General features: G+C 35.7%; 1 long non-coding RNA gene across 1 annotated transcript; it reads left to right on the top strand.

The window, feature by feature from the left end:
• The first annotated feature begins 5,240 nt into the window (after positions 1-5,240).
• LOC130607798 (uncharacterized) lies at positions 5,241-17,992 on the top strand. Its single transcript, XR_008974359.1, has 3 exons — positions 5,241-5,893; positions 15,894-16,016; positions 17,462-17,992. It is a non-coding gene; the product is annotated as an uncharacterized LOC130607798 (long non-coding RNA).
• Positions 17,993-22,571: the final 4,579 nt, after the last annotated feature.

The following is a 22,571-nucleotide window of genomic DNA, read 5'->3' as shown; positions in this document are numbered from 1 at the left end:
ATGGAGTATTCATTAGGGAAGTGTGGCCTCTTGGAATCTTGCAGAGGGCTTTTGCCTTTTCCGTTATAATACTTTTCAATTTAGAGTTGGTTAAATGTGACCGTTATTTACTTTTGTGCAGACTTTGCTTTTCTTTTTCTTCTGTATATTCATGAATTTCTCTTCTCTTGCCACCTTGATGTTATACATTGTTCTTTATAACAATGGAGACCTTTCAAATACTGTCTAATTTTTTTGTCCTCTTGAGGAAAAAATATCCTATGAAGTCTTCAGTAAAAACAGAGTAGATACATAAAGTCTCTCTGATTTTCATGCATTTTAATCATTCCAAATGTCTCAAGCATTTTATTTGAAAAAAAAAAAACTTTGTGGGATTTTTTGGTAAGGCTAGGACAGTAATATTGTCACAGGAGGAAGTGAGGGTCTGATACATTCAATAGTGCTAAATGTCAGGCAGTTATGTTGTTTTTTATATTTTACTGTAACCTGTATAGTGTTCCCAGCATGCAAAGAAATCACAACCTTTCCCATTAAATGCCATTAAATACCATTATATTTAAAATAAATGTCATTGATTGTAAATGAACATTAGAGAATCTCTTTGATGGGATATAATTTACACTGTTTTGAATTGGAATCTGAAACCAGCACAAATCGTGAACTAATTACGCATCAGGCAGATTTATGGCATGGATTTTTCTTCATTACCAATCATTTTGAAAATTATTTTAAAAGTATTTGTCACATTAGGGGCCTGATCCTGCAGAGGCTTGCATGCAGAAATAGTAGCTCATACAACTAGATCTAAAATCAGATAGTTGGTACAAATGGAAAGCTGACCATGACTTCTTTACCAAGCTGAGTGCTCCAGTCTCAGGCAACCTACTTGAAATAGGCTGTAACTTCTCCATTTTATGTTTGTTCTGATTATGAACAGGTAATGAAATAGTCTTTGGCAAAGCCTAGCACCTAAGCCATAGAACCTGAAATCATAACTGCTTCTTGACTGTTTAATTGTTCACCCCTCAGTAGGCCAGAACCATTTAAGCATCTGGTTAAAACATTATTTCCTTTAAAATGTACTTAAGCATGTGTGTAACCACTTGCCGAGTAGAGAGGTAGATGGACTGTTACATCTAGGTCTCTCTGACCTTGGTACTGTGTCACAGAAGTGTCATAAAATTGGCAGGCAGTTAAAGTGAAACAGTTCAAGCAATACAAAAGAAGACTCTAAAACCTTATCTTGCTGTATTGGTCCTGCTTTCCAGTCTTGCTGCATTGTGGATAAGCAATGGTATCATTAGCTAGGGTACTGAGTCAGCCAAGTATAGTATTTCCAACAAGGGGTTAGGAATAAAGGAGAACATTAAAATTTAAGAATCAAGTATTAGAGTATTACAGTTTGATTCAGTCATGCTTGGCTTATTTTATGCACCAAGAAAATGATTGCAAGTGAGATATCAAGACAATTTTCTTTATCACATTTAATTATTGCTTGATTAATATTTGATGCAGGGTTTGCAGAAAGAGATTTCTTTTTTTTTTTTTTTTTAACGCAGAAGAACCTCTTTTGGATAATATAGGTGTTCTATCTCTTACCAATCAATAAAATATAATCCTTCTCGTTAGTGGGTGATTCTGCACTTTATTGTATCAGTGACAGTCTTTATCCTATACATCTACTATCTACATTGACCAGAGCAGAAATTACTGCTTGTACCCTGCAATTTATAATCCACTCTACCCAGCTTCTCATCAATTATATTTGCTGCAAAATGTAGTGCCACTGATAGGTATTTTATCTTAGTGCTGCATTCCCACTGCCTGCGGACTGTTGCTTTGAAGAGTCTTAAAAGCATTGCTATTTAATACTACTAGCCAGTGCATCTGCTCTAAAATTTGTTCCAAGTTACTCGGATTCTGTTTTTAACAATACACTTTCATACATAGATAGTAAACACATTTTGTTCTGTACCAATTTTTTCTAAAGTGAACCGTTCCTGAATTCTTAGTGAGACTATGTTAAAATGTAGAATTCTGTGAAAAAATTGCTCACAATGTGAAAAGATAGTATTTTTCCTTTAAATTACTGTAATAGAGTTTTATTTAATTAAAATGTAAGCTAAATGCTGTGTGCTTTAAAGAGGACATTGTGACCATTTTTCTATTATTGTGTTTCTGGCAGAAAGGTTTCTTTCTAAATCCTTACTCGGTGAGAAGTTCTCACAGACTAAATGAAAGTACACCAATGGATGATCACGACCCATGTAATAATCATCTCATAACCCCATTTTCACAGGCAAAGCTCCCCTAAAAGGTGCAATGAATTATTCATGTATGTGGTGATCTATAAATGTGTTAAAGCCAATGTAAAAGTACACTTGTATGTCTTAAATAAGTTTCCTTAAAATAAAAATTTAAACGTGGACAGTAAGTGAACTCATTCAAATTTACACACTCTTGAGGTTTGTGTGTGTTCTGGAAGATTTTATATTTGGCTGTTAAGTATTGGTTAAAGTGCAGTGTATATATGATGCCATCTGGTCTGGTTCTGTGTTCCTCTCATAATGGCTGTATTGTGGACTGTATGGCTGTGTGGGTCGTGAGGTTCTACAGACTGATAAATCCCACGTTCTTGTATCTATACACCTTTTGGTAAGTGAAACCTTTGGCACCTTTTGCATCTCAAGATCTTGATTATGTGGTTTTGAGGGTTTGGTTTGGTTTTTTTCCATATGCTTGCCAGAGCTTTTTGTATTCTGGCAGCTGTCTTCTGTTTGTATATTGTTGGTTATGCTTCGGATAGGAAGATGAATTTATTCAGGGTTGCAGATTACATTTGGCATATGGCAGAAACATCACAGATTGTTACCACATTTAGGTCTGCTAAAGCATCTAGAAATCATTTTGGGTATTGACCAAGACAGGTGAAGTGGTGTCAGGAAGATAACTTTTTCTATCTAAGGATGTATCTGCTATTATAATTTCTTAACCAATCTGTTTTCTGACTTACATGACTTTGGTAATGGCATAAACGAAAATGAAAGAAATCTTTAGAAGAGATGAGTTTTGAACACTGGGTAGCTATTCTCTTGATTATGTAGGTCAGTCCTTTTTGTAGATGCAGCATGAGATGTAGCTCCATTTATCCCTACACAGCGCATGATATTTTATGTATTTTATCTTTCAGGTATCATTATCTTACCAGATATGAACTGTAATGTATTGCTGGCTTTGACTAGGTTTTCTTGAAGTATAGTAACCAAATCTGGGATCAGCAAAAACTTGGATGGATTTCAAATATCAGTATCATTAAAAGAAGTTAGGTAAGAATAATGCATAATGGGAGAGGGGTAGGGAGAGGGGTAGGGACAGGAATGGTAAGACCAATAATTTAAGTGTGGAAGAGACTGCTCAAAGAGCATGCAGTTTGAAATCTAGAACCATGAGCCAAAGTGTGAAGAAGAAATCTGTATATTTTTTAAGCAGAAATTAATAACGTGGTGGTGTAATAGCAAAGAAATAATCTTTATGTTAAAACCTGATACGAAAACATAGCAAACTGCAGGTCTCTATCGGTGTAAATAGCACTGAGATTGTACTATTCCTGCAGTCTGTCAGCTTTTGTGACTTTGTTAATTACCAGTCAAAGAGGTGCAGGGAATGCCTGAGTGAACATACAACAAATAACAATTGTACTGAGTATCAAGTTCTGTCTTGGTAGGAACCATGTTTATTTTTTGTCTAGGGAAACATCTGTGCAACCCTCTCTATACTTTCCTGTTCTATCCAGCAGTAGCTGTTGTACTAGCAGCAGCAAGAGCAGAAGTAAGCAGGACATGAAAACTCCAGCTTTAGATTTAGTCTTTTTTTATGACAACTTTGGGGTGTTGTATTGCTTTCTGTGAATCAAGTGAATTACTTTTATGTGTGGTCATTTTTGGGAAGATGAATCCTGAGTAAATGTGTGTGCAAATAATTTCAAGCAGCAGAAAATTTTCACCATGAAAAAGTTGAACCACAGTAGTGATTATTAGGGTCATACACACATCAGTTCTATGTTAATACTCTGTCCTGCTCCTTTCTTTGTGAGCAACCAGTAGGTGGTAAGTAATCTCTTTTTAAGCTATCTTCCCCTCAATATGTCAGAGGAATTATTTGAAATAATTATGAAAGAGACATAGAATATAAATGTCAGACTAGATGTAGATGGGAAAATATTACTACAGAGGAATTTTGCAATATGTTGGAAATGTCATTTACGGTTCTGTTTTAATGAATGGCTAATTAGTTGGCTGAACATCGGCTCACTTCTTAATGGAATCTTAGTGGATTAACTACATGCCTCATTCATATTATCCTACAGAAAATTTCTGTCTTCTTATAATGAATAATCTTTTTGCAGGATGCCAGTATGAAAAAGGACAGGCTCTTTTAATGTAGAGATTTTGTGCTTTTGTTCACTCTTAAATGAGCATGGATTCTGATTTAAAATACTTAAATACCTATTTTGGTGCTCTTCATATACTTCTTTCTGCAGAAACAAGCCATGTTGCTTTGGATACTAATCCTAACACCTGCGTTTTCTGCATTGTTCATATTTTGTGTTTTTTTGTTTGGTCATTTTTTTTTTAATAATTATATATTTTGACATTTATTTCATTGGTTTGCATGGTCTTATTAGTTTGTCTCTTGACATCACTTAGGAGATTCCACTTGCAGAGGTCCTAGTTCCTTTGTTGAAATGGCCACTCCTGTGACACATAGCTGTGTTTGCCAGATGTCTCACCCAGGATCCAGGGCTCCATTATTTACTAATGTGGTAGGTGAAGGCAAGAACATGCCATTCTGCTTAGCCACTTGTATTGTATCCAGAAAACTGTGATTTTTCTAATGCTCACACATACTGTTCGGACAAAACTGTTGGCTTATGGCAGTCAAACCTTTTAGTCTTGTTTAATATCCCTGCTATCAACTGACAAATTGCATTCCTGAACTTTCATGTTCATCTGGTATATGGCTTATATGGCTTATGGCTGGTATATATGCAGATACATACTTTACAGTTGTCCATGTTCAGATAGAAAAGAGTAGGAGTGTTACATAAAATTAAGTACTTCTTGCCTTAAAAATCTCCCAACATAAATGCCTAAGATTGTCTCTAGATTTAAATGCTGATTTCAAAGTCTTTGTATTTTAAATCCTATAAAACTTTAAAAATCTTAGGATACCGATTTTTGACTCCCCCTAAAAATGAACATTGAAGACCCAGGTCACCTCTTTGCTTTTCCTTATATATGAACATGTTCCTGTGGGAAATTTGTTTATTTCCATAAAAGCTCTTAACATGCAAACTATAGTACTTTTTGCCTTTCTTAGTGTATATTGCATCTTTGTTACAGATAATATTTTACACTTACTGTTATGTATTTTCCAAAACCTGTTTCTAATTGGGCAGATGGCTGTCAAGGCATATTAAAAAAAAAAAAAAAATAAAATCTGTTTAACATTTAGCTCTGCTGTTTGCCCTAAAGCTGTAATTACTTAGGTATTTTTTTCATGTCACCAGCTTATAAACTCCTGCCACTAGGTTATAGCTTACAGAAAACCCTCTTGTCTGAGGCACTCTGCTTCTTGCTTATGTTACATTCACATTTGTGTGTTGCTAGGATGAACAGGTACATTTCTAAAACAGAAGAATGTATGATATACAGTATGAATAAAGACAACTTACCATTGTTATGTCTTTTCATTGAACCAGGAATTAACCTACTTCCTGAAGTCTTTCTTGACATATCAGAATCTAGTTATTAAAAGAGAGAAGAATAAATACCTCAATTTTTCGTGTGGCTATTTCAGAGAATTCTGGTACAGTTGTGAGTAAAAAAAGTAAGTATCAATATTATGTGTCTGTGTTAATATGAATAAACCTATGTCTGTTAGTTTTACTTGAAAAAAAAACAAACAAGACCAAAATTAAACCCAAATCTTCTAATTTTCAAAATCAGCACTGGACAAATCATCTGCTTGCTACATTATACCCTTTAGTAGCATTATGTGCTTAGAAAAAACAAAGTTTCAGCTAAAATAACTTGGATTTATAATGGGTTTTCATTTTATTTTGTTTACAATGTAGCAAAGCGTTACTTGCAGTGAAATTTGGTATCTCAGCTGAGCTATTATATTCAACTGTAATTAGAATAAGCTGTCAGCACGAATTACTGTACATTGGTTTTAGAGACCTGTTTGGGTACAGCCATTTCTTACCAAAGCAGAAACAGCAATTCACTATCTAACTTTGTACATTCACAAAATACACTTAGTGTAAAATTAATTAGGTCATTAGAAACCTATTATCTTGCCTCAAAGGAACTGATTTTAGAAGTAAGCGTGTTTTTTGTAAAAGATGGCATCTCTGCATTCAAACATAGTTGTGTGATTCATTCTTGAGGTTTTATTCTTGATTTTCTTTCTTCATCAAACTAGAGAGGAATATAAACAGGTTTTAAGTAATTCTCATTATTGTGGTGTATGCTAAGGAATTAAAACTAACTTTAAAGGCTATCATTCAATGGCATTACTCTTATAGTATCCAGTAACTTACATTCCCAAGATGATCTGGAACTTGATCCTCTCCTATAGTGGCCACATGAAGCCCAGAAGATTCTGGTATTTGAAAAAACTGTCTTGATATCTGAGGGAAACAAACCACACTTCTGTGAAAAAGGAAGGCTGTGTTATGCAGCTGAGGAAGGAACAGTTTGCCTGTTCAAAAGTTAGAGACCTTCCAAGCTGCTTAAGCAATTTGGGCTCCTTGGTTTCATCTATTTTGATAGGACCAAATGCTCTCATATGGGGACGTGTTAAAGCCTGGACTAACAATCTGAGCTAAATGTCTTGAGTGTATGCCGAGTTTAATTCACAGACGAACAGCTGTGGTTTAGAATGCACTTCCTTTTTTTTTTCTTTTTGAATAATTGTCAAGGGCAGCTGTTCTTTTCTCTTCTTTAGCTATTTTTGAGCTCTGCTTACTCCTCCCACCCCCAAATTATGAACTGCCTGTTAAAGATTCATAGTTAATCCAATCTTGAATATTTTGAAGCTCCTGCTGACTAGTAATGATGAAGCAGGAATGACTCCTGTCTTTTAGGTAAACACTCTGACAGGGGCATCTTTCAGCTGTATCACCCCCATAAGGCCTATGGCTATTTCTGAACTCCTGCTTTCAGGACCAGGTGATGCTGTACCTATTGCTCCCATGCAGTTTATTCTTCCTGTGCTTATGGCTATCAGCTGAATCTTTTACTGACCAATTCATTCAAATACACCCCTTCACTCTATCTCAGTGTGACCCTCATCCTGTCTGTTTCCTAAACAGAATATCTGTAAGGAAAAAAGAAATTGTCTATAATGAACCAGCCTTCCATATGTGCATGTGCTTTTCGTGCCCTGAAATGCTTTTCTGTCCACCCCTCAAAGTGGGGAAATCTGTGTAGACCCTTTTCCTCCACAGATGTCCTGCAGGCAATTTAACCAATTTCACTTCTCACTGGAATTTTTATTTAGTACATTTCCCTGTGCTTTCTTTAAAGCCACCTGCCTAGCTTTCCCTCTCTTTTGGAGACTTCCCTGCCGGGAGTCTGAATGCTGCTGATCATACAGGCAAGATTCAGTTCAGAAAAACACAGCAAGTATAATTTACCTTTTAGCTTCCAGTCCACGTGTTGTGTCAAGGTTTTGCTTTTGCTTTCAGTGAATGCACAAGCTTGCCACAGAGATTGGTTTTGCTGTTTTTAAAACATAGGAAATTTTCTTTTCACCTTTTATATTCTAAACTTTTAGCACAGAACCCTAATAGAGAAATCCAATAGGCATGCTTAATGTGACAAAGAGTTATTTTACAATTAGACTACAATATGTCAAGACACTGTATTAGATAAAGGAGAAAAATAGCCACACTTCATCTATTGACCTTTGTTCTGAGACAGTAAACCAGAAGTAAAAACCATCAGGCTTAAGAACTGTCCTGAAGGGCCTGCTTCAAGCACTTCTCCAATGAATACTGCTTTTTAGCTTGTGGCTTTCATGGACTTACAAGCATAAGGCATCTTCCTTTTTGAGTAAAGAGACTAGAACTTTCTCAGAGAAACCTGGAGAAAGTTGGATTGATCACATCTTAGTCCTTAGATATTCATTAAAGGTATGATAATACACACCTGTATTTTAATATACTTGGTTTGAGACTACACTGGGTGTTCAAATACTGAAATAAATCTTAACTCCAGTACATGTACAAATGCTTCACAGTGTGAACGCACATAATATTGATACAATCAACACTTTGGCCTCTTCTGAGCATTTTAAGGGTAAGATGCAGGAGACTGACAGGGACTTTACAGTTTTGCAGTGTCAGTTTATCTGACCATAATATTCATCTGATAGTTTACAAGCTAAAATATCATTTCTGCAGAATAGTCAGAATACAGTTAATTAGCAAAGTGCTGACCAGGCACAAATCCAGATCCCTGTAAAATATTGAGATGACAGTAAGCTGATCCTGCAAGTTTGCTTTGTTTTTAATTGTCTACTTATGGCAGGCTTGCCCAATATTGATGCATACACATGATGCAGACAACCAGTAGGCATTCTAATACCTCCTTCCTGATGTAAAGTCTGATGTAAACTTAACTTCGCAGAAAAACAGCTGCAAATCCAGTTTGAGCCAATGTTGTGTTTGTTTTTTGTTGTTTGTTTTTTTTTTAAGATAACCTTGGCAAAAGGTCTTAGATAGCTGAATTGATTCCGCTAATCTCAGGAAGGCAGAAGACCATTGCAATTTTGCTTTGTCCTTTCAAAAAAACAACAGATTTTGCTGACTGGCCTCTGCTCCTACCTTGCAGTAATTGATGGCAAATACAAAGCTAATTCCTTATTACACAGTATTTTCTGGGGGCTAATGGGCAAACGGTCGAATACAAAATCGTAAGCCAATAAGGTGGTACCTAGGAGAATAAAGATCTGTAATTCATATCCTCCATGGCTGCATTTTTGGTTTATGTCTCTTCTGTGTTCTCTTTGATGTAGATTCATAAACCAAATTCTTACCCCTCTTACCATAGTGGAGAACAGTTGAAAATATGAATGCAGAGCTCATTTATTGTTTCTTAGTCTTGATTCTCTCCCATTTGTTTTTCCTTTTTATTGGCAGCTTCATTTTCAAATTAGGATAATAGCATCATATTCTTTCTCTAATTGTGTATATTTAAGACTCTTTGTCTTGGGGGCTTTGTGTTAGCATAAAGAAATCTGGTGGAAATTGAGTGTTCTGTTATATCATCATGGGCAAGCTTGGTAATCTGAAACTAATGTGCTTTTATTACAATGGCTCCTCACCCCTCCTTATATCCTATCTTCTTTCGAAAAACAATTATAACAATAACAAAAACAGAAAAACACAGCAAGAAGATAGCAAGCAAGGCTCTGAAGACTTAGCATCTTGAGTGACTCTTGAGTTTTATGTCCATGCATTTAGAAGGGTATGTCTGCTATTGCAGAGAAGTTAGGTGAGCTCCTTAGAGAACCTGAATGGTGCTACCTGCCACTTGTTTCAGAATGTTATTCCTAAGGCACTAAGTTTCCTTTGGAAGTTTTATGTACAGAAAGGGTACCAGTTCAATTTTGTGTTTCATGTCAAGTTTGCACAGTTCTGTATTTCTAGAGTGGATAATCATAGTTCACATTCTGGAGTGCAATGAGAGCTGGTTAACACATGGTTAACACATGGTTAACAAGTATTCTGCTACAGAGCTGTCTGCATTACATGGAACAGAAAGGAAGAAGACATAGAGTACAGTTTTGCTATTTTATTTAGCTGAATTGTATCTGGATTGGTTGATTTTGCATGGATATGAAAATTAGCAAGGAAGAGAAGGCAAAATCCATACATGTTACCTTAAGAGATGAAGAAAAAGGTATAAGGGTTTGGTTTCCTTTGCTTTGGCTTTACTGCCAGATAGAAAGCGGGTCTTATATTTCTTGTGTTTTCTCCTGGTGTTCTGTAGGCTTTTCTGTTACAGGGATGTTAACATGGTATTTAAAGGAGAAAAAATAAGATAAATCTTGCAGAATGTCAATGTAAACTGCTCTTTCCTGCCTCTTAGGATGGTAAACAACCGAAGGCATGAGAACTTTGTCCTCATGCTGGACAAGAGCTGTGCAGGGAACATCTGGGCACTGCACTTCAACTTTCTAGACTGTAGAAAGACATGATATTTTAAAAATTGGAAATAACCCCTTTTATGTGACATCTGAAGCTAGGGATGTAGAGTGGAGATAGTTACATGTATAATAACTGAACCTAAACATTTAGACTGCTGCACTCCCATCTGTGTATTGTTTTATTTGTGGTGGTTTATACAGCTGTGTGAAGGAGATTGGTTTATTTGTGAATAGCAATGCTAGCAAATTAATAACATAACAGGCATGCTTCCTTTAGAAAGGAAGAGCTTTAACACAGAGAAAGTTGACTTTATTAGAATCTATTAGATGCTTTTGCAGCCGTCCCAAGGGTGGAATTTCAGACAAGCCAGAACTGTGAAGCACCTGACAAGTCATTAGGAAGGTAAGCCCCATTTCATCAGAAAAATTGTACAGCTGATAGTGAGATCACATGTGAACGGCAGCTTCACTGTTCTCAGTGATTTATGTTAAGTAAAATTTTTTTTTATTTTTGGTTGTGCAATAAATATTTCCAAGTACTGGTATGACTCGATAGGTGGCTAAAGGTTGGGTGAATAGCCATTTTGAAAGGAGTGTATGTTGCTAGAATGATTCTGGAGAGGTTCCCAACTGACTGCCCTACAGGTTGCTCTCATCAGCTGCCAGACCTCAGGCTACTTTTGTCATTTCTATCCTTATGGTTTTTTTTGTTGTTGTTGTTTGGTTTGGTTTGTTGTCTTTTTTTTTTTTTTACCCAGTAGAATGTGCAGATTTAGGGATTTTGTTTTATGAGCATTTCCCTTAGTGTGTTTGCTGAGTGGAAAAGGGATGAAGGTACATAAGAGCTCTTGAGGCTATTTAATAGAACCCTTAAATACTTATTTTTCAAGTTTGTGATGATTTGGATTTAGATCTGTCAACTTGACTTAAAATTAATGCTCATACTGTTTTCTTATGGAAAATAATATATTCTAGGTCATTAGGAAGTTAGCTCTTTATTCAGAGCAGCCCCGCAGAGAAGGACTTGGTCAATGAGAAAACGAACATGAGCCGGCAGTGTGCACTTGCAGCCCAGAAAGCCAACCGTATCCTGGGCTGCATCAAAAGGAGCGTGACCAGCAGGTAGAAGGAGGTGATCCTGCCCCTCTGCTCTCGTGAGACGTCACCTGGAGTATTGTGTGCAGTTCTGGTGTCCTCAACATAAAAAGGACATGGAACTGTTGGAACAAGTCCAGAGAAGGGCCACGAGGATGATCAGGGGACTGGAGCACCTCCTGTATGAAGACAGGCTGAGGAAGTTGGGGCTGTTCAGCCTGGAGAAGAGAAGGCTGTGTGGAGACCTCATAGCAGCCTTGCAGTATCTGAAGGGGGCCTATAGGGATGCTGGAGAGGGACTCTTCATTAGAGACTGTAGTGAAAGGACAAGGGGTGATGGGTTCAAACTTAAACAGGGGAAGTTTAGATTGGATAAAAGGAAGAATTTCTTTACTGTTAGGGTGATGAGGCACTGGAATGGGTTGCCCAAGGAAGTTGTGAATGCTCCATCCCTGGTGGTGTTCAAAGCCAGGTTGGACAGAGCCTTGGGTGACACGGTTTAGTGGGAGGTGTCCCTGCCCATGGGAGGGGGGTTTGAACTAGATGATCTTAAGGTCCTTTCCAACCCTAACTATTCTATGATTCTATGACTCTATTCTATGTTATTTTTTTCTAACATCCTACTGAATCATTTGTCAAGTAACTTGTTACGAATGTGTGATTAGTACTTCTAAGAACAGTTTTGTGTGTCACATTTCAATAGTCCTTTTCTCCCAGTCCAGTTTCTAATGAAGTCTGTGAGAAATTATTAAATAGCTAAGGAATTGTTTGGCTTTTGAACTTTACTAACATCAGTATCTTGTATTTCCATATGGAAATTGCTCTTCAGGACTCCAGCTGAGCCATTGGGATGCCCCTTCTCATTCAGTATGCATCTTTAAATGAGGTGAAAGCCTGCTTTTCATTTTAACCACTTGTTTTGGATAGCAGAAATGGAAATACCATACAGATATAAAAGGCTTGAACAAAACTGGTAATGAAGAAAGTGGAAGAATACTACTGGTGGCTCATTGTTGATGCAGTTTTATGGGCCTGTGTGAGAGATACCCTCTGTGAAGTTAGTCATCTTGTATGTACCCACTTCTGAAAAGATGAGTACACCTTGAAAAATGACACATCTATTGAGCAAATATCTTTTAGCATTGAATCAGTTAATGGAAGGCATCAGAATGTCTGTTTCACGTGATGATAAAGGATGAGAAAATACCAAATGTTGGACCAAAAAAAAAAAAAAGTCTGCATTTTGTTGACCTTACCAAAATGACCAGAGCTGTCAGATTCTAAGGTTCACATTCAGGGCTCTTACAAATATTAATATACTTGAAATGTCCTAGAAATATTTAGGAAAAAAAAACAACCAAACATTCCACAACAATCAGTTTATTCCTTATTTCCTGACTCCACAGTATGATTATGTTCACTGATTCTTTACTAAACAAAAGTTAATGTGCTTAAATTTAACTAAATTAGTTCACTGAAAAGTTTATCTGCTTATACCTGTCATTCTTTTATGCAAATGTAAGACAATTTCAAGAGGGATGGCTTTTTAAGCCATAGTACAGTAGGAAACACTGGTGCAAGATGTATTAGAAGATTACCTGTGGGAAATTTATTGTTTGCTATTAATTTAATTTTTCAGAGTATTGAAAATGTTTTTTTTCTTAACATCTGACAAATCAACAGCTTAACAGCTTTTATTAAATGTTTTGCAGTTTGTGTAAGAAATCTTTACAGCAAGTTGTACAAAAACCTAACACTCCTTACACATGCAGTCAGCAAGGCTCTCAAGATAAATGGTAAAGAAAGCATTGAAGACTCTCAACCTCAGTTTTCATGAGGAAAGAAGTCCACAAATCTGTCTGAGTGGGGGTAAATGAGGCAGAGTTACTTTGCTTTTTGTTTTTGTTGCAGAGAAGGGGCCTGTAGTAAAACAATAATTGTATTCTGTTTCTTTGAAGCATTTTGAGGATCAAAGGTAAAAAAAAAAAAAAAGCATAATAGAAGTTTCTGATAGAATGTGAGAAAAGGTGAAATCTCACAGAAAACTATGAAAGGCGAAAGACAGAAATGAGCCCAGAGTAGAATTTTTCTTTATTCTGCCTGATATTGTCCTTCAAAAGAATTGAAAGTTTTACTCTAAAGTCACAGCAAATGTGACTGATCTGATATCAGTTGTAGCAGCTGCACAATGGTACATACACACACGGATCTGAAGGTTCACAATGACAACACACAAATACCCTTCACTGGAGAACTCTTTGTATTTAAGTCGGTGGTAAATACTGTTTTAAGTGAAAGCACACCAGACAAAGATAAAGGTTATAAACTATCAGTTGAGGAATATTACTCGTACTGTGTATTATTGCCAAGAAAAGAATGACTTGAACAGGTAGACAAGACAGCATGATTTAACTTCATGCTTACATCTTAGTCATATTAACTTCCTAGTGTATTGCATTCATTAGTCTTGGATGTTATCTCTAAAAATAGCACTTGAAACTGCCTATGAATTAGACTTTATGACATGAAAATGTCATTTCTGAAGTAATCAGATATTACACAGGATATGACAGTGCCCAGTGACCAAACTGGGAGCAAAACATTTGTCTTTCCCTTAGGTGTGGGTTGAATGCTAACTTTACATACAGGTTATGTTATGTACACTTAAAAGCTGGTTGGTTTTGTTAGGTTTTGTTTTGTTTTGGCTTTTTATTGATTCTGAGGTCCTGGTCCTTAAAATATCATTGAAAAGCTATCTCTAATTTTAGGGGGGGGTTGTTGTTTTTTTTTGTTTGGTTTTTTTTTGTTTTGTTTTTTGTACAATAGGTTAAATTCAGGAGTGACAGAGATTGTAAATCAAGCAAGTAAATGTGTATAATTTATAGCATTGCAGAAAGGATAGGAAAGATGTCCTGAAAAGTAGCTTCTTGTGGGCATATATTATTAAAAAAAAACAAACAAACCCTAACTAAGTACTTCTTTGTGTTAAAATTCATAAAGGATGGTTAAAGCAAAGTAAAAATACATCACTGTAATAATATTACAATTGTAATATGTATATCAAGTGCTGTACATTCAGTGAAAGCAAAACATTTGCTGAAAGCCATCTAGATTGAATCCTTTATATAGTACAAATATCTTCAATAGTAAATTGATTCCTCTGGTCTAGATAGTCTGTTACTGTGTGAGTCCCAGCTCAGAGATAAAAGTCTTGCTTGACATACACAAAACTTTCTTTGTGCTGCTGAAATAACCATGTTTTAATTTTCTCTCTCTAATGTCCTGAGGAAAGCACTGGTAACTGACTCGTGGAACTTCAAAGTAGAGCCTATGTGATACTAAAAGTGGATGCAACATTGTTTATCTCTGTACAAGGGCAGTGTGTCACTGCTATTCCGCTTTTAGTTACAGTGATGTTACTTTTTTTCTGCCCTGATAGGACAGCTATTCCTTTTTGTTTCATTGTTTGTTCTGGTTGGGTTTAAGCCAGCAGGAACATAGAAGGAGGCTTTTTGTTATTATTTAGTCTCTAGTAAACACAGACCCATGTCTCTGTCACTACCTGGCATTGTCCCTTTTTCTTATTGTCACTTTAATATTCTTAATGCCACAATAAAGAAACTGAATACGTTTTAAATGTCTGCTTTAAGCCATGAAACCATCTAAAATGGTCTTTCGAATATAGACTAAACTGATTCATAGACAAGTTGCAGTCTACCATCAGGCTTTTTTGGATTCTTGTAATTGAAAACCAGACTACAGTAATCCAGCACAATATTTAAAGACTTCTAGCTTTAAAACTAAATGTCTTTGACTAAGAGATTTTTCCTAGATGGAACAGGGCTTGTATTTTTGCTCAAAATGAATGAATACTGTTCATTTATTAAAAAAAAAACCACAAAATGTAAGTATATTAGTGGTGAACATTGTGTGCATTGAACTAAAGGTCATTGAAGGTACACAGAACTGGAGCCAAAAAAGGTGTTACCAGTGTCATTGAGTATTACTGAGATTTTGATTTAGTTGCAAAATAAATCTGGAATTGCTGATATCACTTAAGATCTGTTGACTTACTGTTCTTATACCCCTTGCATTTGGTGTTCAAGTGTGTATTTAGTGATGGGAATTCAGCGCATAGAACACCACAGCTGTTAGCAGTCCAGCAGGTTTGAAACTAGCTCTGCTGAGAGATTAGTACAATTAAATGCATTGATTCTCCCTGGTCAAGTTCTTCACGGGAGTTAAGCTGTTTGCATTGAATACAGTGGTTAGAAACATGTAAAGTGCAGAATAAAGAATACTTCATAATATTGATGTTAAGGGTTTTTTTTTCAGCTAAGTCATAATGTGAGAAAGAAAGAGTAAAATCTCACATTCTTGTCTGTGTTACAATTTTATACATACCATGTCTAGCTCATCTGTTCTCCACTCAGGAGCCTCACATACAGCCCTGAGCCAGAGGGAATACTTTTTTTCTTTTTTGTAACAATAACTAAATAAAACTAGAAATCTGTTCACTGAAGTTTTGAAATAAAACACTTTTCGTTCTGTATTCTCTGCTTACACATATGTTGTAGGAGGAGGATTCTTTTGGCAAGTGAAAGAAGAACTGAATTTACAGTAGATTCGGTGCCTGATCCCAGGAGGTGCGTATCAGATGACTAACTACTTGCAAAGTCTCATCGCTGAGAGTGAAACTGCAGGTACCAAGATCTCCACCCTTGGAGACAAATTCTGTGGCTTCGTTGGAGTCCAACAGCACTTGGAAAAGTGACATTACTGTTGTAATACAACTAAATATAGTGCTGTTCAATGCAGTATTTGGTTCAGTGTTTACTGTGATAAGATTTGAAGCTGCAAAAGCTTGAAGAAAAGCTATCTGGCAAACACTTTCTCACTGAGGATTTTTTTTTCCAAAGCTTTTGTATCTACAGAGAGTTAAGTTAGGGTCAGTGGAGAGTTTAAAGTTAATAATTAGGGTAGGGTGAAGTAGTAAAATGCGTGATGGAGGAAATCATTGAGGACATTAGTGAAGGGCAGAGAAGTCAAATATTAAAAAAGACAAAAGTAGTAATCTATTGTAGAAAATATGATGAGAAGACATACTGTGAGAATCCCACCTACTCATTCTTAGCTGAATAATAATGTGTTATAATTATGCATGTCAAGTATATATGATTATGGTCACTTGCTGCTTGAAAATACTGCCAGAAGTATTTGTCTAGTGTGATCTGATAATGTACACTTAATCATAGTAACTGAATTAGAGAGAAGTTATTTTACTAATAAGTCAAGAAGTGCTCTATAGGAATTAAAGGGAAATAGAAAGCCTCTAAAAATTTGACTTGACACAGAACAACACAGCTAGTGTTATACCTTGCTATTAATTAATAACCCAAAATCTGGGCATCTTGACACCACTGAGATCAATGGTAAAAAAACTATTGTCATACTGGGAGAATAAGTTTATTGAAAAAATAATTCCATGCTTTTAATCAATTTTTGCCAGATATATGGTGCTTTTAACAGTGCCTTTGCATATCTTTTTTTTTTTCCTCTGGAATTAATACATCACACTAGAACATGTTGCCATTGTCAAAGGATACTGTATAATCAGCATGCATAGTGATACAAAGGGAATTAAGAGTATTCTCATGAAACATAATAATGCAGTGTTAGGATACCAGTCCTAGTATAGAGACATGTCAATGATGAGTGACAGGAACTCACATTGCGTTGTATAGGCAGATGTTATGAATAATAGTTTACTTAGTGAGGGTAGACATTCTCTGTCTCAGGTGGGCCTGCAGGTTTCAGAAGCAGGTCTCAAATGCTTGTTTTTCTTTCTATTGCATCTTGATTAGTGTGATGCAAACTGAAGACATTGGAGAGATTGTGCCGACTGTACTAAAGAAACTGAAGATAATCAGTGAATGCAATCATTCAGCAATTCCTCTCCCAAGTCATATTTTAAGATATTGAACCAATATACCTATGGCTTGATGGGTGAAATGGATTAAAATCCTTAGTAGGTGACTGAAGAGAGATCTGGGAAAGTATTTGCATCTGATTCTTCTAGTAAAATAAAAGAAATATTTCAAATTGTGATGTCCATATGACTGTTTATTTCCCTTCATCTTCACTGTAGGACAGCTTTATGGGTTTCTCTTTCATCCTTCCTTGTGAAGTGGAAGAAACCATGACAAGGTAATTTCTAATGGCACCCCTGCTGAACAGTACCGTGAAGAGGACAGTATGATTTCTGACTTCTTCCAAGGTTCCCTCTTTGAGACTTCTTTTGCATCAGTAGAAAAGAGATTAAATAATATTCTGAGGAAAACTAGCTTTTGAATGTCATAGTGGTTAATAAGCGCTGATGTGTGGATAAAAAAAAAGACAATCAATAGATCTCAGCAGCAAACAAAGTTTTCTTGCTTGCATTATTCTGGCTGCAATGTACTGGATCAGAGGAACCCAGGTGTGCAAGAGTTAAATGTTACTTTCAATAAGAAATACTTATGGGAGAAAATGGAGTAACAGGAATAATGTCTGCAAGAAAACACAGCAAGAAGACAGCTTTTAGCACAGCCAGGACCACAAAGAGCATGGAGAAGACGCAGAGGCAGTCCACAGAACTAATGAAAAATAAGACTTTTTTCAGTTCTTCTAAGTAAACTGTAAAAAAATGTATTGCAACCAGAAAGCCCCTGAAAATCATTTCATGGACATCCCAAAGGAGAAGACCCCCTTCAAAGTCAGTTAACCCATTTTATTTTTGTATTTTTTTTCTCCTGTATCCTTCATTTTTTGGAATTGACAGTGGTCATTGTTCTCACATCTGTTCTGATGTGAGAAAAGATATATAATAACCTTGCTCAGGAGTTTATAAAGCCCCTTTGTAAAAATTGTATGCTTGATGTTAGAAAAAGATGAAGGCAGTACCACCATTTCTGTATTGCTTTACATCAAGGAAAAATTAATTAATATTTTGATTGTAATGAATAATCTTGCTTTTCCTGTTGTCCACCCTCAAAATTAAAGATGCATTGCATCAGTGGTCGTCTTGGGGGAAAAAAAAAAAAAAGGATATGAATCTCTTTTGCTATTTAAACAGAGGAAGGGATTCAGCACTGAATAGAAGCTTTAAATCTGGTTTAGATGTTTTTGGTTTTTTTTATGACTCAACATTACACAGCTGGTAGAGACAGTAATAAACAACTCTGTATGTTTCAAGTATTCTACCATTTCTTCTTCTGATTATCTAAGTGTAGCTTTATTTTCCTATTCGCTTGTTGTCAGTGAATATATAGTTGTTAACAACTGATGTCTGAGGATGCCATCAGTCCAGTGGCTTGGTGGTGTCAGTAAAATTTGTGCAAGATGTGAGCCCAGACCTCAGAAACTACTGTGCGGCCTCGGTGTAAGTACTCTCATTTTATCTGAGATAGTAAACCAAGAACATTTAGGGAATCTTGCTAAAAGAATAAGTAAAATGCTGAAGAAATGTTATTTACTAAAGTGAGTTAAAAATCTGGAGATAAGCAGAGACTACCTCTTAGCTCTGGGATTTCATTGCCCAAACTTTGTATTGACTGGTTTTTGCTAACTGTGGTGGCAGAACTGGGTATATGGTGTTTCTCAAGGCCTTGCCAACTCATGCTGTGTTGTGTTTCTTTGCCTACAGCTAAGTTTATTGCTCACTCTAAACCTAAAGTAAATTAAAAAATAGATTGAATGTACTCTTGGAGTAAAAAAGAAACAAGAACATGTAGTCTCCTAAGGTTTTCTTAATGAATGTAGAGGTAAACATTTGAACCTAAACAAAATGCTTTTCCTTTTCTATAAATGGTTAATCTGTCTCACACAAAGAATTAAAAAAATATTAAACTCTCTGTTTGAGAGCTCATACTGTGGAATTCCAGTGACCCGTAAACATTTTGTGACCTCAGAAGGCATCTCCTCTTCTTTTATGAAGAAAATTATTGCAGCTTAGAACAAGCTCTCTCATGCATGTCTGCATACAAGTAAAAATAAATTTTTGATTAGATGAATTCTGATCTAAGGCTATCAAAAAGTTTTAATTTTAGATTAAAATCTTTAGTTCTTTAGCTGAAATAACTTATATCCTTCAGGTGAAACTAGATGAACAAGAAACAGCCAACAGCCATGACTGGAATATTCAGGTTTTCTTATATCTAGGAAAAGATTCTTATCAGTTCCTGGATTCCATTTCGCTTCAGATTCAGCAGAACACTGTCATTAAAATACGCTGTTTATCTCTGCTTCTAGAAGATCCATAGATAAGACTACGTATGGCTAAAATCAAAGATGCTGTATTTGTACGGTAGGGCATGAAACCAGTAAGTGTGACTGACTTTGGAAATATGACCTGAGTTTTGTCTTTGAATTACACTGGCATACTACCAAAAGCCAGAAGAACTAAAAAATCCATCCTTTTGAGGTATGATTACTTAAGCATTTTTCCAGAAGAAAAATGTAAATATTATAAAACTGAAAATGCAAATTTTGAAAAAAATAGAACATCTGGTGTCAATTGCTTAGATTTATTTTGCAAATTATGTTTTTCCCAGTGGCATTATATTATTTTAACTGATTTCCCAATATTTGGAAAAAATACAAACACACAGTGCATGCCAGTGATTAAAATAACTCTAATAATATAAAAATACTTCAGCATTCACACTAAGTGGTGATATTATTTGGCAGGTTAGTTATCAAAATAATATTATACTGAAATATATATAGACATTCCTAAGCTATTCTTGTTGGAACAGACATACCAGTGAACAACCTGTGCTTGTATTTGTTGTGCCAGTAACACAGGAAAAGGTAGAAGAGTTGCTGGACTTGAAATGTAAAAATCAAGTTGGGAATGGCTTCCCAGTTTTTGGGGCCAGACTGAAAGGTGAAGCAGCATTTGAAGATATAGTTGAGGAAATCTATATGCTCTGTGGAAAATGAATCGGCTTCATTATGAAATGGAGAACTTTTTGAAATAAAGGAGTAGGCACAGGAGAAATAATCGAAGTTGAATTGCTAGCATTAAAATTAAATATAGACAAAAGAGTGAGGAAAAGCTGTTGTACGTGTAAGAGCACATCACTAAGGTTGCTGCAGTCTTTGAAGCAAATGTGTACATTTCAGCAAATGAGTCTAAGAAAACCTATTGGAAAACCTAAATTTACATCAGCTTCTGAACGTAATACACATGCTAGAAACTAGCATGCTAGAAATATACATAGTGAAACATTGCAATACCAAGGCAAGGGAAACACTGAGTAGATACTGATGGAAAGTTGAATGCAAATTAAAACTAAGAAAAATCAGATATGAAGCATGTTAGTGGGTAACATAGACTTTGTAACATATAAGGGAAACCAGTATTTGTCTGTAATACAGCTGTGAAACAGGACAGCGATAGTCAGTTCAGTGTGTTAGGGGAACACACCCCATGAGAAGGAATCTCAATAAAAAGATTCAATTAGGTAAGACAAGAAATGTCACGGGAGGTGCAGTGCACAGATTCAATTTTCAGATTTCATGAATAACTACTTCACATGGCATAGTTTGGTAACCCGTAGCAGATACAAATCTTGGCTTAGTTGATCATTGCCCAAGAAATGCTTCAAAATTAGCTACTTCTTACATTAGTAGTAGCATATTTCTGTTTAATCTTCCTACAGAAACATTTTTTTTTTTAAACCAGCGCATATGTAGCTTTAGAAAAGGAAACTATGTGCAAACGGGAAGTCCTGCTAAAAAGAGAGTTGAGGGGAAACCAATAGGCAGAAAGTTTTCAATTGGTAAGTAGGGTATTTAAAATACAATGTTGATAAATGTAGTGTAATTGCATTATAATGTACCAAAAAATACTTTAGGAAATGTGTGTGTGTGTGTGTGTGAAGAAATCTACCATGACTTTGATAAGGAGGTCTACAAAAGTAAGTTTTGCTTCAAGGAATTGGAATGCTATCTAAAGAATAACACTAAAGGATATAACCAGGACATCAGCAAAGAGAGGTAAACATTTTTCAAGGAGCTTGCATAATTATTTTCAATGCATCTTTGAAAATATCAATAAGAGAAAATTTTAGAGAGCTGCAAAGCCACTGTAAATGGACAGTCATCAAGGTGATCAAGGTACAAAATAACATGAACCCAACTAAGGTCTTGCCAGAAAGTTAGGCTTTTGCATGTGTATTTACTAGTGAAGAGCTCAAGGTTGTTTCAGTACTGGAACGGGGGAAACTCAAGTTTAGGTATTAATAGAAAAAGTTAATTGGCTGGACCAGATGGCATTAACTTGAGTTCTAAAGAATTTCATCTTTGAAAAATCTGTAGTCTGCAGTCTTTTCTTTTAGACCTTCTTTGGCATGAGTAAAAGACAAAGTAGCAGATCTTTTGAAAGGAATTTTGGAATTACATATATATCTGCTATTTGTAATTGTATGCACAGATAAAAAATTAAAGCTGATTGTACTGAAAAGATCAGTGTATCTTAATAAAGGGAAGTTATACCTAGCAAATCATTGAAGGAATGGAAAAAATAGGCAGACTGCATATCTTTCTTGCACTATATACTTAGATTTTTTTTTTAAGCTGTTCCACCAAGAACTTTTAAAGTGCATAAGCTGCCTTGAGACAAGAGGAAAGCTTTCATATGGGTGAACAATGTGTTAAAAACTACAGTAATGTCTAATAGTAGTTAAAAACTACTTAATGTCTAATATGGGCAATCAGGTTTAAGTCTTGGCTGTTGACATTCATTAGTCTACTTCCTTTTTGGGGAAGATTTATAAATACAAAAGCTTGACATATCCTTGATTTAGTTTGCTTTGAAATGGAAAACCTTTCAACATTTCAGCCGTCTTTATGAGATGGGAAAGGCACTGCTTAAGAATCTTAACTTCTTGCTGATCACTTCCTGAAGTCATCTGAAGAATTCAGTGATGAGATTCAATGACTGAGTCCATAAACACTGTCCAGCAATTTGAAGTTGATTCAAACCTGTTAAGTCATTTGAGTCTTCTGTACAAGAGTAAAAGTCTATTTACCATCTCATAACTACATCAGATTTGTGTTGGCTTATTTTTCTGTTGTTTTTTTTTTTACAACACTTGGTATCAGTCTTTATAAAGAAACAGAATAGTATGTTTCAAGAAAACTGATGGACATGAAAGAATTCTGTATGTGTTGCAAAGCTGTGTATCTTTCCTCTCCCCTTCCCCCAGTTATTT

Source organism: Pezoporus wallicus, unplaced genomic scaffold (genome assembly GCF_028554395.1).
Source record: "Pezoporus wallicus isolate ANWC-B61680 ecotype Strahan unplaced genomic scaffold, APGP_CSIRO_Pwel_v1 scaffold_6445, whole genome shotgun sequence".
Lineage (NCBI taxonomy): Eukaryota > Metazoa > Chordata > Aves > Psittaciformes > Psittacidae > Pezoporus > Pezoporus wallicus.
Note: the sequence above shows the minus strand (reverse complement) of the source record. Positions and strands in the feature narration are given on the sequence as shown.